General features: G+C 45.1%; 1 long non-coding RNA gene across 1 annotated transcript; it reads left to right on the forward strand.

Moving 5' to 3' along the window:
- Nucleotides 1-285: 285 nt before the first annotated feature.
- Nucleotides 286-1,790, forward strand: LOC144316760 (uncharacterized). The gene is made up of 3 exons (XR_013382612.1): nt 286-478; nt 932-996; nt 1,087-1,790. It is a non-coding gene; the product is annotated as an uncharacterized LOC144316760 (long non-coding RNA).
- The last annotated feature ends 14,029 nt before the right edge of the window (nt 1,791-15,819 follow it).

A 15,819-nucleotide genomic window follows, 5' to 3' on the forward strand; every position in this document is an offset into this window, starting at 1 on the left:
AAGGGAATGTTTGTTGATAGCATGGCTGGCTCAGTGCCTGGTGAGCAGTGCTCAGTCTAGTTCTCCTTTCTCTCCCATTCATGGTCTCTACTAGCAGTAGAGACAGGAAGGCTTTCCCCTGTGTGGCCATTTCCTCCTGCATCAGTGGCAGAGGTTCCCAAAGGGAACCGTCACATCCCTTTAGGGCTAGACCTTGCCATTCTTTTTAAAGGTGGGATTGGCTCAATGGAACATAACAAACCTGGTGATTCTCTATTGTGAGATAATGGGCTCCACACACTTTGAAGTTCCACCTCTGGAGATGAACTCTTGCAATCACTTCATCTTACCAGCCTTGTGCTGTGAAGAGAAAAGTAGAGGCCATCTTTACACCTGTAGCATCATGATGGTTGCTGGCATCCATCAGTGTTAGAGAGAAGGAACAGACTCTTCCAGCTGGTCCTGTAGGGATAGCCCTTCAATTGTACACTCATATCTGGTAGATCCTAATATTGTTTTATTTTATTTTATTTTATTTTATTTTATTTTATTTTATTTTATTTATTCATGAGAGACACACAGAGAGAAAGGCAGAGACACAGGCAGAGGGAGAAGCAGGCTCCATGCAGGAAGCCCAATGTAGGATTTGATCCCAGGACCCGGGGATCACGCCCTGAGCAAAAGGCAGATGCTCAACTGCTGAGCCACCCAGGCGTCCCCCTAATATTGTTTAAAGAAGATTACACTCCACCGCCCCCCCCACTCTGTCATGCACACACACGGTTCTAGTTCTCTTTTTCAAAAATATTGGGTAAACACCCCAAATATTAGCAGTTATTATTTCTAGGCTCCTGGATTTTTGTGTAAAAAATGGTTTTAATCTTTTTCTTGATGCTTTTCTTCATTTCCAAAAATGTAAATTGAACATGTTTCTAATTCATTTTTCCATCAGATAAAACTGCCAGCTTTGCCTTTGAGATTTCATTCCTAGAACTGGTTCAGAATATAAATGCTAAGGTGAGCTTCTGTGCCAGTGACTGGGGATTTTCTCTAGTCCCTGGCTGATCATGTAGAAGCTGAGTTTCTCATTTCTTCTCTCTTCTGAAGCCATCATACAGACACAGACTTTCATGGCAAAGAGAAGTAACAGCAACTTTTGTCTGTCAAGAAGCTTAGCCATGATTTCCTCCATCGGCTCCTCATCTTTGCTATTTCATTGGTTCCCTTGATGACAACTTTTCCTGAGGTCGTATGCAGACTTACTGTAAAGCAGTGATCTCATCATACTTTTTAAGCTTCTGGTTAAAAATAGAATATCTCCTGTAATTCCCAAGGAAAATCAGTTCTGTAAAATCTCATTGTTAATTCATAAAGGGCGCTTGGCTGTGCAAACAGAAGAGCGTGGAATCCAATGGGTGTTTCCAAAGTTATAATTTCTTACAGGAGTTTAATACATCATCTTTGTCAACTGTGTGGGCATGAACCAGGTAAACTTCACCAAATGGAGATAGATAAATATGATTTTGCACGAATTAGAGCAACATTTGCAAAAAGCTCTCGGCAGAATATTTCATTCGTATTTGGTTCCAGCGTCTTGTGTTTTTCTTCAAAATTGAGAAGAGAAGGGTTTCTACCACTCATTGTGCAAATGTGTTCTATGCTTTAAAGCGGAGGGAGCATAAGTTGTTATTATGATAATGTTAATAACACTTTTCATGTACTACATTTTGGTTGACATTTCATCTTAATTGAGAAAAATCTAAAATTAATCTTTGTAAGAAACAGGACCAGAGTGGCTAATCAGGTTTGGAACTGGGACTAATTGTACCATAATCAGATTGATGGGCTGTTAAATATCTGATGTGAAAACCATATCATGAAATGATAAGAAAGAATCTGTACAAAAGTCCCCTGGAATTTTCCCCTTGTCTTTTATTGTGCAGTTTGTTCAAAAGGCTTATTACCTCCTCAAAGCACAGATCTAAGATCTCTACCATCTGGTAACTTTTGCTTTTTAATCGACTCAACTTTCCTGAGAGAGTTGCAGTAAATAGATAAGCAAGCAAGTAAGTAAATCTTTGTCATCTATTTGTCCAGGATAAGATGCTACAATGAGGCTGGTTTGGGGAACTGAAGCTGATTCTGATGTTTTTAGATTAAGGTTCAAGTCTGCCTATGGTTTAATTGTTGCTCCTATGGGGTGGAGCAGATTGAGACAGCAGACACGGGATTAGGAATTTGGTAGAATTGGAAAGGTCTAAGCAGCAACTATTCGGTCTTTCACCTCCCATCATCCCTTGGTAGGGTAGTCCATCTGGTTAGGGTGTTGGTACTCAGGATCCTGCAGACTCATAAGAGTTGTGTGGGAGTTTGTGAGAGATGAAACACAAGTTCAACTTTTGCTTTTCTCCTATAAGCAGCAGAAATCAGAGGTAGGTTTTATGGAAGGACTTCATGAATTTACATCAGAGAAAGTCTAAAAATCCACAGGCCACCTAAACCCATGTCAAAGGGTGGGTGTCATCAATTTGATGACACTAATGAGGTCAACAGCTGTGAGCTCACTGCTCCGGTCTTTGTTTCCCAGCTGATTGTTGAGGTAGAGGTGTTGTAACCTCAGATTCAAGTTTCCAAATGACACTGAGGGATTGGGTATCAAGTTACAGAGAGTTCTCTAAAATATCCAGGCTCAATATTTGAAGATGAGATTTGAGGCTGAAGCTGATAGAAGCAGCAGAAAGGAGCTGGAGATGGATTCAGTCAAGAAGCAGGGTTGTCAAGGCAGCAGAAATGTTGGAAAGTCTAACTCAGAGGAGAATTCAGTGTGTCTTTGTATGTACAAAATGTACCCCCTGAACATGTCCAAAGGGGATGTCATTTTTATTTGGGGGAAGGGAAGAAAGGCACTAGGTAATGATACAGGAATTTTTTTTTTAAAGATTTTATTTATTTATCCATGAGAGACACAGAGAGAGGCAGAGGGAGAAGCAGGCTCCATGAAGGGAGCCTGATGTGGAACTCGATCCCAAGACCCAATCCCAAGACTCAATCCCAAGATTTGATCTCACACCCTGAGCCAAAGGCAGATGCTCAACCACTGAGACGCCCAGGCGTCCCTGATACAAGACTTAAAGTACCTAAATCCCACTCCCCTCTACTACCCCATCCCCCAAGGAAGTGAAAAATTGCCTGACTAGCACACTTTAGCACAGTTTTGCAAAGAGATTTAATGAACTGAAAAGCAAAACAAAACAAAACAAAACACCCCCAACACCCATTAGCCAAGCAGCAGGGCTCCTGAGAATACTGCTCAGTCTCCCAGTCACCGGAGTCGGATTTATCTTGTTCCCTTCACCTTGAGCCTCTCTCTATGCTCTGTGTGCGAGGGCCCTTCTGGAAACCTTCTCGTTATTTCTCCTTCTTGGCTGGAGACCTGCTGCGCCCTGAGCTTCTCAGGCCTCCTGGTGGGGGCAGCCCTCCTGCTTGCCCAGCTCTCCGCCAGCCAGGTGGCTCCTCACCCTCCCAGAGTCAGTTCCCAGGGCCCCCCTGGCAGGTCACTGTGCTTGGGACCTGCCTCGCTCTACTAGGTATGGTTTTCTGCCTTGAGAGTGTTTCCCTCTCCAGAATCTGGTCTAAGACAGAAGTGGAGAATCCCAGCAAAGGTGCGGTGTCTCCAGCTCTGACCTCGCTTGACCCGGTTGGCTCCCTCACCCCTGGGGCTCCCTGTCCAGCCCACCAGGCCCACCATCCACAAGGCCCTTCCGGCCTCCCACTCCCACTTCAGCCCCAAGGACGGGTGGGCAAAGGCATTCCCTTCATGAATCATCTCTGGGGAGGAGGAGAGAGGTGCAGAGGGCACAAACGCACAGGGGTGGCTTTCAGCAGACACCAGAAGCTTCTTGAACTGGCCCAACCGTCCTTACCAACACGGTGTTCCTGAATCTCCATTTGTTTCATGGAGGCAAATGACTCAATGAGCACTTTCCAAATGGTTTTTCAAGGGACTCGGTGGTTGAGCACCTGCCTTTGGCTCAGGTCAGGACCCCAGAGTCCTGGGATCAAGTACCCCTTGGGCTCCCTGTAGGGAACCTGCTTCTCCCTCTGCCTGTGTCTTTGCCTCTCTCTGTGTGTCTCTCATGAATAAATAAATAAAATCTAAATAAATAAATAAATAAATAAATAAATAAATAAATAAATAAGTTTTTTTTTGAAATATTAAAGGGAATAAATATCTGTTCGAAAAAAATAAGACGCCTGAAAGTAAAGTAAAAAGTGAAAGTTTCCATTCATGCTGAGTCTCCTTCATGCCATCTCCTCCCCTGAGGGAAACACTGCTGGCCTTGGAAATGAGCTCTCCCAGGCCTTTTGTTCTGTGCAATATGAGTGAATAGCAATTAAGTCTTTGAGCGCTGAATTGTTATATCCACAAATGTGGTAACCGGAAGCTTCTCGGGCTATCAGAATATGCCATCAGGTTATTAATACCAAGGCCTGTAGGCCTACCCTGATTCTTTTCATTTTGTTTTCTTTTATTCTCTATCCTAAGAACGGAACATCCTACTAAGGTTGTATATCAATTATACCTCAATAGAAAATATATAAAGTCTTAAAGAATATGTCTAAAGAGAATTCTCACTTGCTCTGAAGCTCACACATCAAAATTCATAGTATTTAAAAATATCTACCCCTCCTCTGTAATCCCATCTCTAACTGCGCAGCTCACTGTTGAAATAAACTCTTAGCTAGGCTTGTGAAAGAAAGGCTCCAGGCTTCTTGTGTGTTAAATGTGCATTTCTGGACACAAATGCAAAACAATCCTAATTATTAAAAACAAAAAGCGACAATCTTTCCCACACTCTATATCTCCAAAACCTCTTGTGAAATGACTGCTTTGAGAACTTCCGGGTTTGGTTGCTTCAGGATGGAAACAACTGTAATCTGGATTCTCTACATTCTGAAATCTTTGCTGGGTCACACAGCCTGCTTCCAATGTCCCCCAGAAGTGGCCTCTTTTCCTTACTGAGATGGACCTAGCATTTCCTTTTTCCCAAGAGTCACATGATCTCCAGGGAGCACTCATGCTTGAGTCTCTTGGTTATATAGCCTTTTGGCTAAAAAGAGAAGCTTGTGAAGATTGGAGTGGTCACCTTAATTTATTGTTTCTTTCCAGCCTGGAAGGTGGAAGATGGCTAATTTCATGAGACATTTTGAAAAGGCTTTTGAATAATAACATAAAGGAGAAACTTCATGCCAGGGCTGTGATCTGTGGCCTCCAGGGCAAAGTGAAGTCAAGGAACCCGTGAATAAGCATGTGGGCTCAGGGGAATCTCGTTGTTGTTGGTGCAGACACCTGGCTGGCTCGCTTGGTGGAGCATGTGGCTCTTGATTTTGGGGTTGTGAGTTCAAGCCCCACGTTGAGTGTACAGATTACTTTAGAGGAAAGAAAACAGAAAAGAAAAGAAAAGAAAAGAAAAGAAAAGAACCTTGGAAAGAGGCTCCAAGGGAGTTCTGCAAACCTAAATGCTACTGTTGAAGGAAACTTGGGTTTTTCTAGCATGATCTCCATATTTTATAAATGAGAAAGAGGAAGGCACAGAGGAGGGGAGAAGACTTGTCAACTGCCCCAGTGCTGGAACAAGAGGCCAGGTCTCTAGCTCTCCACCTAGGGCACCTTTTAGTATTATCTGGCTGCACCTCTGCTTATGATCCCCCTTGGAAATTCCAAGATTTTGCTTCAGAATTGTGAATGAAGTTGTATATATTGCTATTTCTATGTCCTTCACTGTGCTCATTTTTGAAATGATGTTTTCATAAAGAGTTTGATTTCTGGCAGTCATAGAGTGCCTGGAGCCACCTTAGGCTGGTGGTGAGGAGCCCCCTCCACCCCTGGCCCCAGTAAAGGGAGCATTGGGCACCCAGAGGCATCTCTTCTTCAGAAGAAAGAGTGCTAAGCATGAACGCGCCCTGCCTAGAAGGGTGGCTTCCAGTTCAGAGCCATGCCCCCTGCTGCAGCAGGTGCTGCTTCAAGTCCTAGGCCCACTGTTGATGCTGTTTTGAAACTATAGCAGCTCCTATCAAAATTTGCTTCAAGACAATAAGGAAAGATGGATTATTCAAGAAATGGTCTCGTGTTGAATAACAAGCCATTCTGTTAAAAAAGTGTATTGCTGACTTCTTACTCCTTGTACCAAAATACCTTCCAGATGGATCATAAACTTAGGTGTGAGAAAATAAAATGGTAAGAGTGTTGGAAATAAACATGAAAGAATTTTTTTGAAACATGAAAAAATTTTAAAATTTAATAATCTCACAATGGGACCAGACTATCTGAGGCAGAGATACAAAACCTGGAAGCCATAAAAGAAAAGACTAGTAAGTTTGACTACATAAATAATTTAAATTTCTGCAGAGCAAAGATTACCAAAAAGAAAGTCAAAATACAAATAAGACTTAGAAAAATATTTTATATATATATATATATATATATATATATATATATATATATAATCTCAGAGGCAGAGAGCTAATTTACTGAATGTCTCTTTTAAAAAGTTTTATAACTCAGTAAGAAAAGGATCTGCAACTCTATAGAAAAATGAGCAAGGACAGCTAGAAGCAGACAAAAGAAATCCAAATGATTTATAAACAAAGAAAAATGGCTGAGCACATGAATGATTAAATAAATGCTAACTAAAACAACAGCAAGATAATATTTTTTGCCTATTAGATTGTCACGGATCAGAATTTTTAAAATAATAAACAGTATACGGGAGGCAGCAGGGAAAGAGGCGTTCAGACACAGTTGGGAGACACGTAGGTTGGTGCAACTGCTTTGGAGGGAAAATTGACAATACTGATGAAAATTTAAAATTCAAATACATTTTGACCTAGCAATTTCTTTGCAAGACATTATGCTAACAGCTCTATATAAAAGGATGTTCATTACAGGCCTGTTTGTGACGCAAAATCACCTAACTGATTTTTAGCAGCAGGTTGTCTAAATAAATGAGGTATCTTCCCATTGTTGGGATGCTGTGTGGGGTGTAGAAGTAGACTGCCCCATAGGTGAGGGGACATTTGTATAGGTGCAGTCATCGCAACATGGTTAAGTTGCAGAAGATGGAAAGGACAAGCCGAGTGTCCTTCAGCAAGGTCCAGGTTGAGTCGGTTGTGGTATGGACCTGCAGTGACGGAAAGCCATGGCCAGACAGATGGGAGCAGGTGTGCAGTGCCATGCTGTTGGTGTGGTGATCACAGGGACACACACATATTTGTATGTGCTTTGATCACAGGGAAGGGATGACACGCCTGCCTCTGGGGAGAGGACCATGAGGTCTGGGGAACAGGGTAGGAAAGGGGGACCTGCTTTCCATTGTCTACGTATTTGTACCTGGGACCCGGATGTTACGCTCGTAAAAGCTAGTGCTGATCCCAGTGAGTTTTCATTTGTATAGGTTCCCTTCGTTGACAGTAACCGTATTAAAAACTGAAGCTGAGAATTTTAAAAACATGAGAAAGTAAACACATTCCATCATCAGGGCACTGATGACATCAGAGAATCATGTAGCGTCTGAAAACTCCACTGTACACCGCTTGAGAGATTAAGAGTGAAAAGAATAAACAATATTTTCGTGTTCTTATGAATATAGTTCTGACTTCATGAGCCCCACTCCCTGGGGTCCCTGGATCACTTTGAGAGCCACTGTTACAAAGAATGAAACAGACCCTGATAGATGGTGAAAAAAACCAAGCACACACACCAGGGCTCTTGACACCAGGACGAGGCTGGTGTGGCAGTGAAATGCTATAGTCTGGTGTCTCCCCTTCCCCTTGGCTGACGACAAAGAACAATGGGCACTCTCCACCCCCTCACCTACCTTCTTCTTCAGCTGCAGTGCTTGTGTGTAACGGCGGACTGTCGCTTTGGAACCTGGCTTCACCCAGGTGCATTATTTCCTGGTCTCCGGGGCAGGCATGTGACCACCTGGCCTAGATGCCTAGCTCCCGCCTTCTCCTCAAGACGTTGCTGTCATGCTCTGTGTGTGTGTGGGGGGGTTGGCTCTAGAGCAGAGGCTATTTGGAAATGGGATTTGGAGCCCAAGACTTTTGAGATTCTGCTTTAACAGCCTGGACAGTAGCTGAGCCTAAGAAAAGCATCCTGCAAGGTAGACAGAAGGGCTCAGCCACTGCCCGACGGGACGGCTCTTAGGGGGTGGTGGGGTCAGTGGGAGGCTGGCCATGCTTCTGCTGCTGCTCACTTCTTTCCTGACTTCAGCATTGCAGTTTCTGCCTCAAGTTGGCAGCAGTAGAAGAGGGGGAGGAGGGGAGGCATCCCTAACGCTCTGGACCAAGACTTGCAGGAATGAGACCCGACACACATTCCCTGGCTTAAACCTGGCAACCACATTGTGAGGTGGCTATTATTATCTGCCCGAAAGATCATCTCAGAGAGGCGAGTTCACGCCCATGGTCACACAGCCAGTGTGTTCTGTGGAGCCACATTTTATTCCGTCCGACTCAGCACCCACAGTCTTAACCCTTCAGAATTACTGCCCAGAAGCCCTCACCTAGAAGGTTCTATTTGAATTTCACTTCCTCGCCCTACTCAGTTTTGGGAAGAACCATCCAGAAACACCTTATCTCTTAGGATCTGTGACAGGGGCAGGAGAGGGGACACAAGCCTGTTTTTGAATTCTTGATGAAGTTTTATCTGCAGGTAATTCTAGACAAAATGAATCAGATCCAATCTCACCACTTCCATGATCACATCTGGGGAACCAAGGAATTTAGGTTCAGATCAGGGACATGACTGAGAAAAAGTGAAATCGGCCTGTCCTCAGGGTCCTTGGGACCATGTCTTGGTTGCTCTGTGACTTTAGTTCATCTGTAAAAAAAAAAGTTTACACTAAGAGTTTTTTTCTCCTTCAGCAGCACAACAACAAAATTCCCCCAGTTAGTTCCAAACCCCATATGAAATTCTAATATGAGTGGTGAGACCAGATCTGATTCATTTTGTATAGAATTACCTGCAAAAAAGTCTTCATGAATTCAAGGTTGACTATTAGGGTGCTGATTCTTTTTCTTGGCGTAATTATTTTCTGCCAAACTTGTGCAGGAGTTTGGCACAATCCTTCGCTTTATGTTTGGTTTTCATAGTACATGCACCAACAAGGTTTGTTTTTTTTTTTTTTTTCAAAAATATTCCAAGGCTTTATCAGTTTTCCCAAGAGTCTCAGCTCAGTCCTTTGATATTTAAATGATCTCCTTTGAAGCCCCTATCCTGTCAGCGCACTCTGATTTTCTCTTCTTCAATTGTTAAGTGGTGTAGCTTTCCCAGATCATTTGTTAATATGGCTTTGTGTGTCTGATTTGAGCGGCTTGCCAATAACACCTTCACCCACTTCACAGAAAGTTCATATTTCCCAACATTTGCCACCTCTTTGCATTTTGCATGTATCTTTTACAAAACGGCTGGCAGAGAACGGAACATTCTTACCTCGGGGGGACTGGCTAGCACAAAAAGGTTAGACGACTGAGGAGGTATAAAATAGAAGAGTGGTTAGTTCTTTTAGTGAATATTTTTTGTGTTATGATGACTTTTTGCTTTCCTTTTATAACTTCTACCTGGAACTGGGGTAGTAAACGTTCCCATAATAGGCTCCACAGGAAGGTACTCAGCCACAGCCACACACTTGGGCAGGAAGGAGCAAATAGGTATTACCTGGTGGGTTGCTAGTACTTGTCTGAAGCATGGTGGAGAAGGATCCTGAGATGCTTTCCAGTTTTTCTAGGGAAGGGTAGTACAATTGATTAACAATGCTTGATGAGGTATGGGAGGGATTGAGTGGCAGTCTGTGGCATTGTTGGGGAGAGATTAAAAAAAAATCAAAGAAAAATTATGACCATTATTCTGAAGCAGCTCACTTCTGAGAACAGCCAGATACCTGCTGTGGTACTTGTTTTGGTAGCTGCTTGGCCAGCCAGATGGTAATAAAGAAGTCTAGTGGTTATTAAGAACCCACACAACATTTTTGTTGGGATGATTTTTGCTTCTCTCTGCTATCTTGCAATTGTGGAAATGTAGATGTAAAATAAAGCATTGAGATTAAACAGAAATGTTACCTCTTGTTGTAACGTGGGCTCTGGAGGGAGACAGATTTGAGTTTGATTCCAGTTCCAACATTTATTGAGCCTTATTAGGAAAGTTACTAAATCTTTCTAGACCCCAATTTCCTCATCTGCAAAATGGGGCTAATACTAGTAGGTGCCATGCTGGATTGATATGAGGACTACATGTTTGCATGCGGCAACTTCATGCTTCCTGAAATGGGGATAACAAGTTTCTGTCCCAGGAAACATGTGTGATGAATAGTTAAGGGTAGTGCATGCAAAGTGCTCAGAGTCTGAGTGCCACCGAAACCATGCATCAAAATCTTGCCTGTAGGGTCACCCAGATGTCACTGAAGCCACAGAGCCGGCTTACAGAAACAAAAGAAGCCGGTAAGCCAATGGGGTTACTGCCTGGGACTCTCAGCAATCTCCTGCTTCTCTCCAGGAATGTGGTTGCTGCTCAAGCAATACTCCCATCTCCACTAAAGATCTTAAAAGCTAATCAGAAGATACCAAGAAATACAGCATTCTCAGCATGCCTCACCTTTGCTGAACTCTCTTAAATGCTTTTGTTTGAGAGAAAGTTGTTTTAATTCAAATCTATTCAGTCTTTCAGTTTCAACCTTCTCTGTTTCACTCAAGCTAAGGACATCCTTATTCTCTAGCCTGGGAGGGAGCCCAAAGGTCAGTTTCATTTGCACTCGAAAAAAGAAAAGAAAAGAAAAAAGAGCAGGGAGATGAGGAAATCCGGGCTGGGATGAGAGAGGGAGAAAGTTCATTATTTTATGTTCAGAGAGTCAATGGGTTGTTTGCTTTACCAACTCATATCAAGATTTTCCTTGTTGACATGAAGGGTTAGGTTTTTCAGGGGTGAAAGACCAAATTATTCGGATGCAAAGGAGAAAAGATTGACCAGGTCTCAATATAAAATATCAATAATGACTTCTGCTGTCAAAGGGGAGTAAGATAAATTATGTGAACACTGATTACTCTCCTAACATAGATGGTCGAAGAGTGCCCTTTATAAATGTGCCTCACAGGTAAGCTCCATCTTCAAGGGCGGGGTGTCAGTTACAGGGCAGTGTTTCCAGAACTGGGAGGGAGAGCAGCCTTCCAGGCACCAAGGTGCTGGTATCAGGTGCAAGCATTTTTTGAGCTCTTGAGAGACAGACTTGGCATCTTCTAGTCTGGACTCTGTCACTTTCTAGCTGAAGGACATGGGGCCATACAGCTCAGAGTCTGTGGACTCCTTGTCTGTGACTCAGAGGTCAGAGGGCTGCTGTTATTAGGTCACGCTAAGCTATGCTGCTGTGCTTCTAATCATAGTTAATACTCGACATTTTATAGGTTAGTGTCTCCACTTCAGGAGATAAGAGACTTGCTCAGGGTCACACGGTGACCAGAAGAGACAGGGGTTAAGTGGATCTTTGAATGAACAAAATCTCTTTCTTGGTTTGGTGCAAGTCACGTCTAGGTGGAAGTCATGGGTACTATGAACAGTTGCTGTTCAACCATACAGAAAGCAGAGTGGTGACCTTGGATGGCCTTGGCACAGCCTCTTTGGAAAAGTTAAGCAAAAGGATAGTGACTTAGGTGGCATATACTACCAAGAGCAATTTTTAGGAGATGACGTTACCTTATGGTAGTTGGAAAAATCATTTGTTTTCCTTTACATGGCTTAGGCTTCCTTTGCACCATCTATATTCATATGGGCCTTGGCCTTCTACGGATAAAACACAAGAAGGCATGACCACACCTAGGAGAAGAGGCACCTGAATTGTCCTTTCAGGGGTGAAGCCAAGCCAAGCCCTTGCTGCGGCCCAGGGGCTATCGCTACTTCTCTCGTAGCATGGGTGGGAGTGGGCCCTGAGCTGGCTATACTCTTACTCCTTGTTTAAAGCAAGCCAGCGCTTAGCTATCCAAACCTTCCCAGCTTTTTTTTTTTTTTTTTTGCCTAACTTGCTCTAAAGCTGTGCGTTTTAAACAACTAATGTGCGTGCAAGCTTCCAGGAATCCTGTTCACGTGTGTATGCTGGTTCAGGTGTGGGTTGGGGTCTAAGATTCTCCAATCTTGCCAGGCTCCTGGGAGGTGCCCAGGCAGCTGACCATGTTGATCACAAACAAGAAATACCAGCTTTTCTGGCCAGGGCAAAATGTAGCATCTTGAAGCCATATGGTTCTAAACGAGATTTTAGTACTACTACTAATAAAATAATAAGCTCTGCCAACCACGCACAAAATAGTTTGCTAGAATGGTCTCTCCTTTAAAAATACTCTCCCCCTCCCCCACCTCTAGTATCCCAAGAATGCATTTAGAGTCAGCCGCCACGCCACAATTTTTTGCCGGACTCTCTTACGCTGTGTTTCATTTCTGCATGTACTTACATCAGCTTTTACCTACTATGCAAGTGTGGGTCTCTCAGAGTGCAGTGCCTCTAATTTGATCTTCGAATTAACTGTGGGGCTGCTGATGGATGGCAAGAGGGGGCCGACAATCTCCTGTCTGCCTCACAGTGAGCCCTGGCCTTGGCCACTGTCTGTAGTTGCGAGGTTTGGCCCACGGAACCGTGATTTCCTGACTGTGGGCTCGATGCCCCTCTTCTTAACACCAGTGATAAGCTTCATCCAGCGCTTGACGGTCCCGGATCTCTATCTGGTGGTTCCTGCAAGCCAACGGGCTCTCGCTGCCAGCAGGTCTGGAATTTTAACCTTGGTGTTTTTCATATTTTCATTTCCTTCCCGGCAGATCTAAGCGACTGCTGGCCTGCTTCTGTCTGTCAGCCGTGGCCATTCCCAGGGGCTACGTATGAGAAGTTTGGTTACTTCCTAATTTCTTGACCCGCAGCCCCTCTCCGCCCACCCCAGCTGTGAACAGGTGACAACGCAGCACGATGCTGGGAGACCCTCAGAGAGAAATCTGAAACCTGGCTTTACGGATAATGGCTTGATCATCCATCATATCCAGGTATGGCTTTCTCCCTGAGTCTCCCAGCTGCAATCACGCCTTCCCGAATCACTGTCCTGATGACACCCATTGCGCAGATTCGAGAAGCTGCGTGGGGCTCAGCCACCCACGACGCAGGGATGGAGAAGGCGTGAGATGAACTCCCCATTTGGTCTTTATGCCCCTCACACAAAATCTGGTGTCATGGCAACCATTTGACCCCAGAGATGGGTCTATGAAGGGCCTTTCTGTAGGTCAGCAGTATCGCTCATGGACCACTACGGGGAACAGGATCGTTCAAAAAGAGTCAATCACTAAAACCTGCCACTTCTCAAAATGCTTTCCACACCAGCCTCTCTCTCTCTCTCTCTCTCTCTCTCTCTCTCGGCCATTCTCTCGGCCTGCTCCCACCTGGGTTCAGCCCTCCTCCCTGCACCCCCTCTCACCGGGCCGGAGGCCTGCTCCCCCTTCAGCACATGCTTGCAGAGAAAATCTCCCTAAAGTACTGTCCTCCTGGAGCTGTTCCTTCACCTAGAAACCAAAAATGGCTCCACACTGCCTTGGAGACGGAGCATGAATATCTCTGCACATGTCAAGGACTATGGCATCGTGGCACTCCCTGCCACTCTGCAGGTGGCTCTCTGCCCCCTGAGGCTGGGCGTCAGGACCCAGGGGTGTGCTCTCTGCCCGGCTTCCTTCTCTCCGTCTTCCCAAACAAAGCACCTTGTCCTTCTCCTTTCTGGTACCTGGCACGCTTGTCACTAATGTCTTGATTGCACAACTGTGTGTTGTCTGACTTCCTCAACACCCACAGGCCCCAGGAGGGCGGGTGCACCATGTTAGTCTGCTAGGCCTGCCATACCAGAGACTGGAGGGCTTAAACAACAGGCATTTTCCTACAGTTCTGGAGACTAGAAGTCCAAGATCAAGGTCGTTGGTAGGCCTGGCTTCTTCAGAGGCCTATCTCCTTGGCCGCCTCCTGGCCACGTCCTCTCACGGTTGTGCCTCTGTGCACGCACATCCCTGATGTCTCCCTGTCCAAATTTCCTCGTCCTAGAAGAAGATTAGATTGCCTGAGGACCCATCTGAATGGCCTCATTTTAACGTAAGCACTTCTTTAAAGGGTCTATCTCCAAACAGAGTCACATTTTGTGAGGTGCTGGGGGTTGGGCTTCAGTGTATGAACCTGGGGAGAAACGACTCAGCCGTAACAGGCACCCTCCCTCCCTCTCACTGGTGTATCGCCAGCGTGGAGCCGTGTCTGGCTCACGGAAGGCTGGGCTCAGGATAGGTTTGTGGCTTCAATGATTGTGTGAAAGAAGCTATTGTCTGTGTCGGAAGTGTCCTGTCCCTCATCCCTCCAATCATTCGAGGCCCGATCCAGCCCTGCCCTGTCCGGGAAGACTTCCCAAGCCTGGCTGACTCCCTTCTTTGAACTTCTCTCGCCTACACATATGCACATGCACACGCTGGCTCTTTCAGGGGTTTTAGCCTTCACCCCCTAGCTGGGGCTGTGCCCCCATAGACCAGGCACGAAGAGGCTGCTCTAAAACAAACTCCCTTCCGCCAAGCACATGTGTGGTTGATTTTCCCCTAAGAATGATCTGGAGCCACCGTGTGTCAAAGGTCCGTTGAGGAGGTCCCCAAGGAAAGGGGCCCACCGAAACTCATCTGGCCCCCAGAGCAAGCTGACACAGAAGCTGTGGCTTTGGGTACTCCAACCAATTAACCGTGTCTCCGTCCTGAAGATCATCACAGACCAAGATGGCAAACACCATCTACTTGTGTCAGCTTTTCTCAACTAACCGATTGACACATTTTATTGTCTCAAGGCATTTAAAATCTGGGTGAATAATTGCGTTTCCTTTCCAAGCATTACATTATTCTCTTGCCAGTCCTGGGAGCGTGTCTTCTGAAATTCAAAGAGTTAAGGCCGGTTGTATGTTGAATTCATTCCCCAGCAACTTAATTATTGACCCAGCTTGTAAATCATTCATAGCTTTCCAGAGGTATCCATATACTTCTGCTGGCAGCAAATGGTACCCTGGGCTATTTGTAGAATGGAGGTTGGGGTCAGGGAGAGTGTGAAAAATTAAGAATAACAACACTTCCTTCTCTCCCTGAACTTCTACTGCTCTTTTAAATAAAGCAAATGCTTTCTTCCTTTGCCACCTGCTCAGAGAACCGAAGTCAACTGCCAAAAAAGCTTTAGTTTCACTCACTCTTGTCCACGCCATCCCACTCCAAGGACACCAGGTAACTTCAGCATCAGCTAGCAGTGAAGTAGCTGGGCCCAGCCATCGTGCCTAGAGTCCCTCTGGGTCACAGCCAGGGCTTTAGGAATGTAACATCTTAATGTTTTGAGTAACTCTTTCTAATCATGTCTGTTAGGGGCTGGATAAGAAGCAACGGCTTTCAGCTGGCCTGCCAGTGAGGCATTCAGGCGGGTTTGTGGTTAACCAAGGCCACACACCCAGTAAGCAACAAGATGGGGTTTAATTGTAGTGGTGTCTGGTGGGGGGCCTGGCACCTCTGTGGTGTCGGGTGTCAGCCAGGCCTGCTTCTTTTCCAGTGAGAGGAGAGGTCCAGTCAGGTCTCACCGGCTGGCTCCGAGGTTCAGCTTCAATGGCTGTGAAAACAGACACCCAAATAATCAAAGTGCTGCATTCCTGTGTCTAAATGGCAGCTAATCCCCTCTCCTTTGAAGGAGCAGAAACCGCAGGTGACAAATCAGCTGTGTGGTTCCTGTGTCCCCAAGTCCTGGAGTTGTCAGAGCCCAAAGGAAC

Source organism: Canis aureus, chromosome 7, assembly GCF_053574225.1.
Source record: "Canis aureus isolate CA01 chromosome 7, VMU_Caureus_v.1.0, whole genome shotgun sequence".
NCBI lineage: Eukaryota > Metazoa > Chordata > Mammalia > Carnivora > Canidae > Canis > Canis aureus.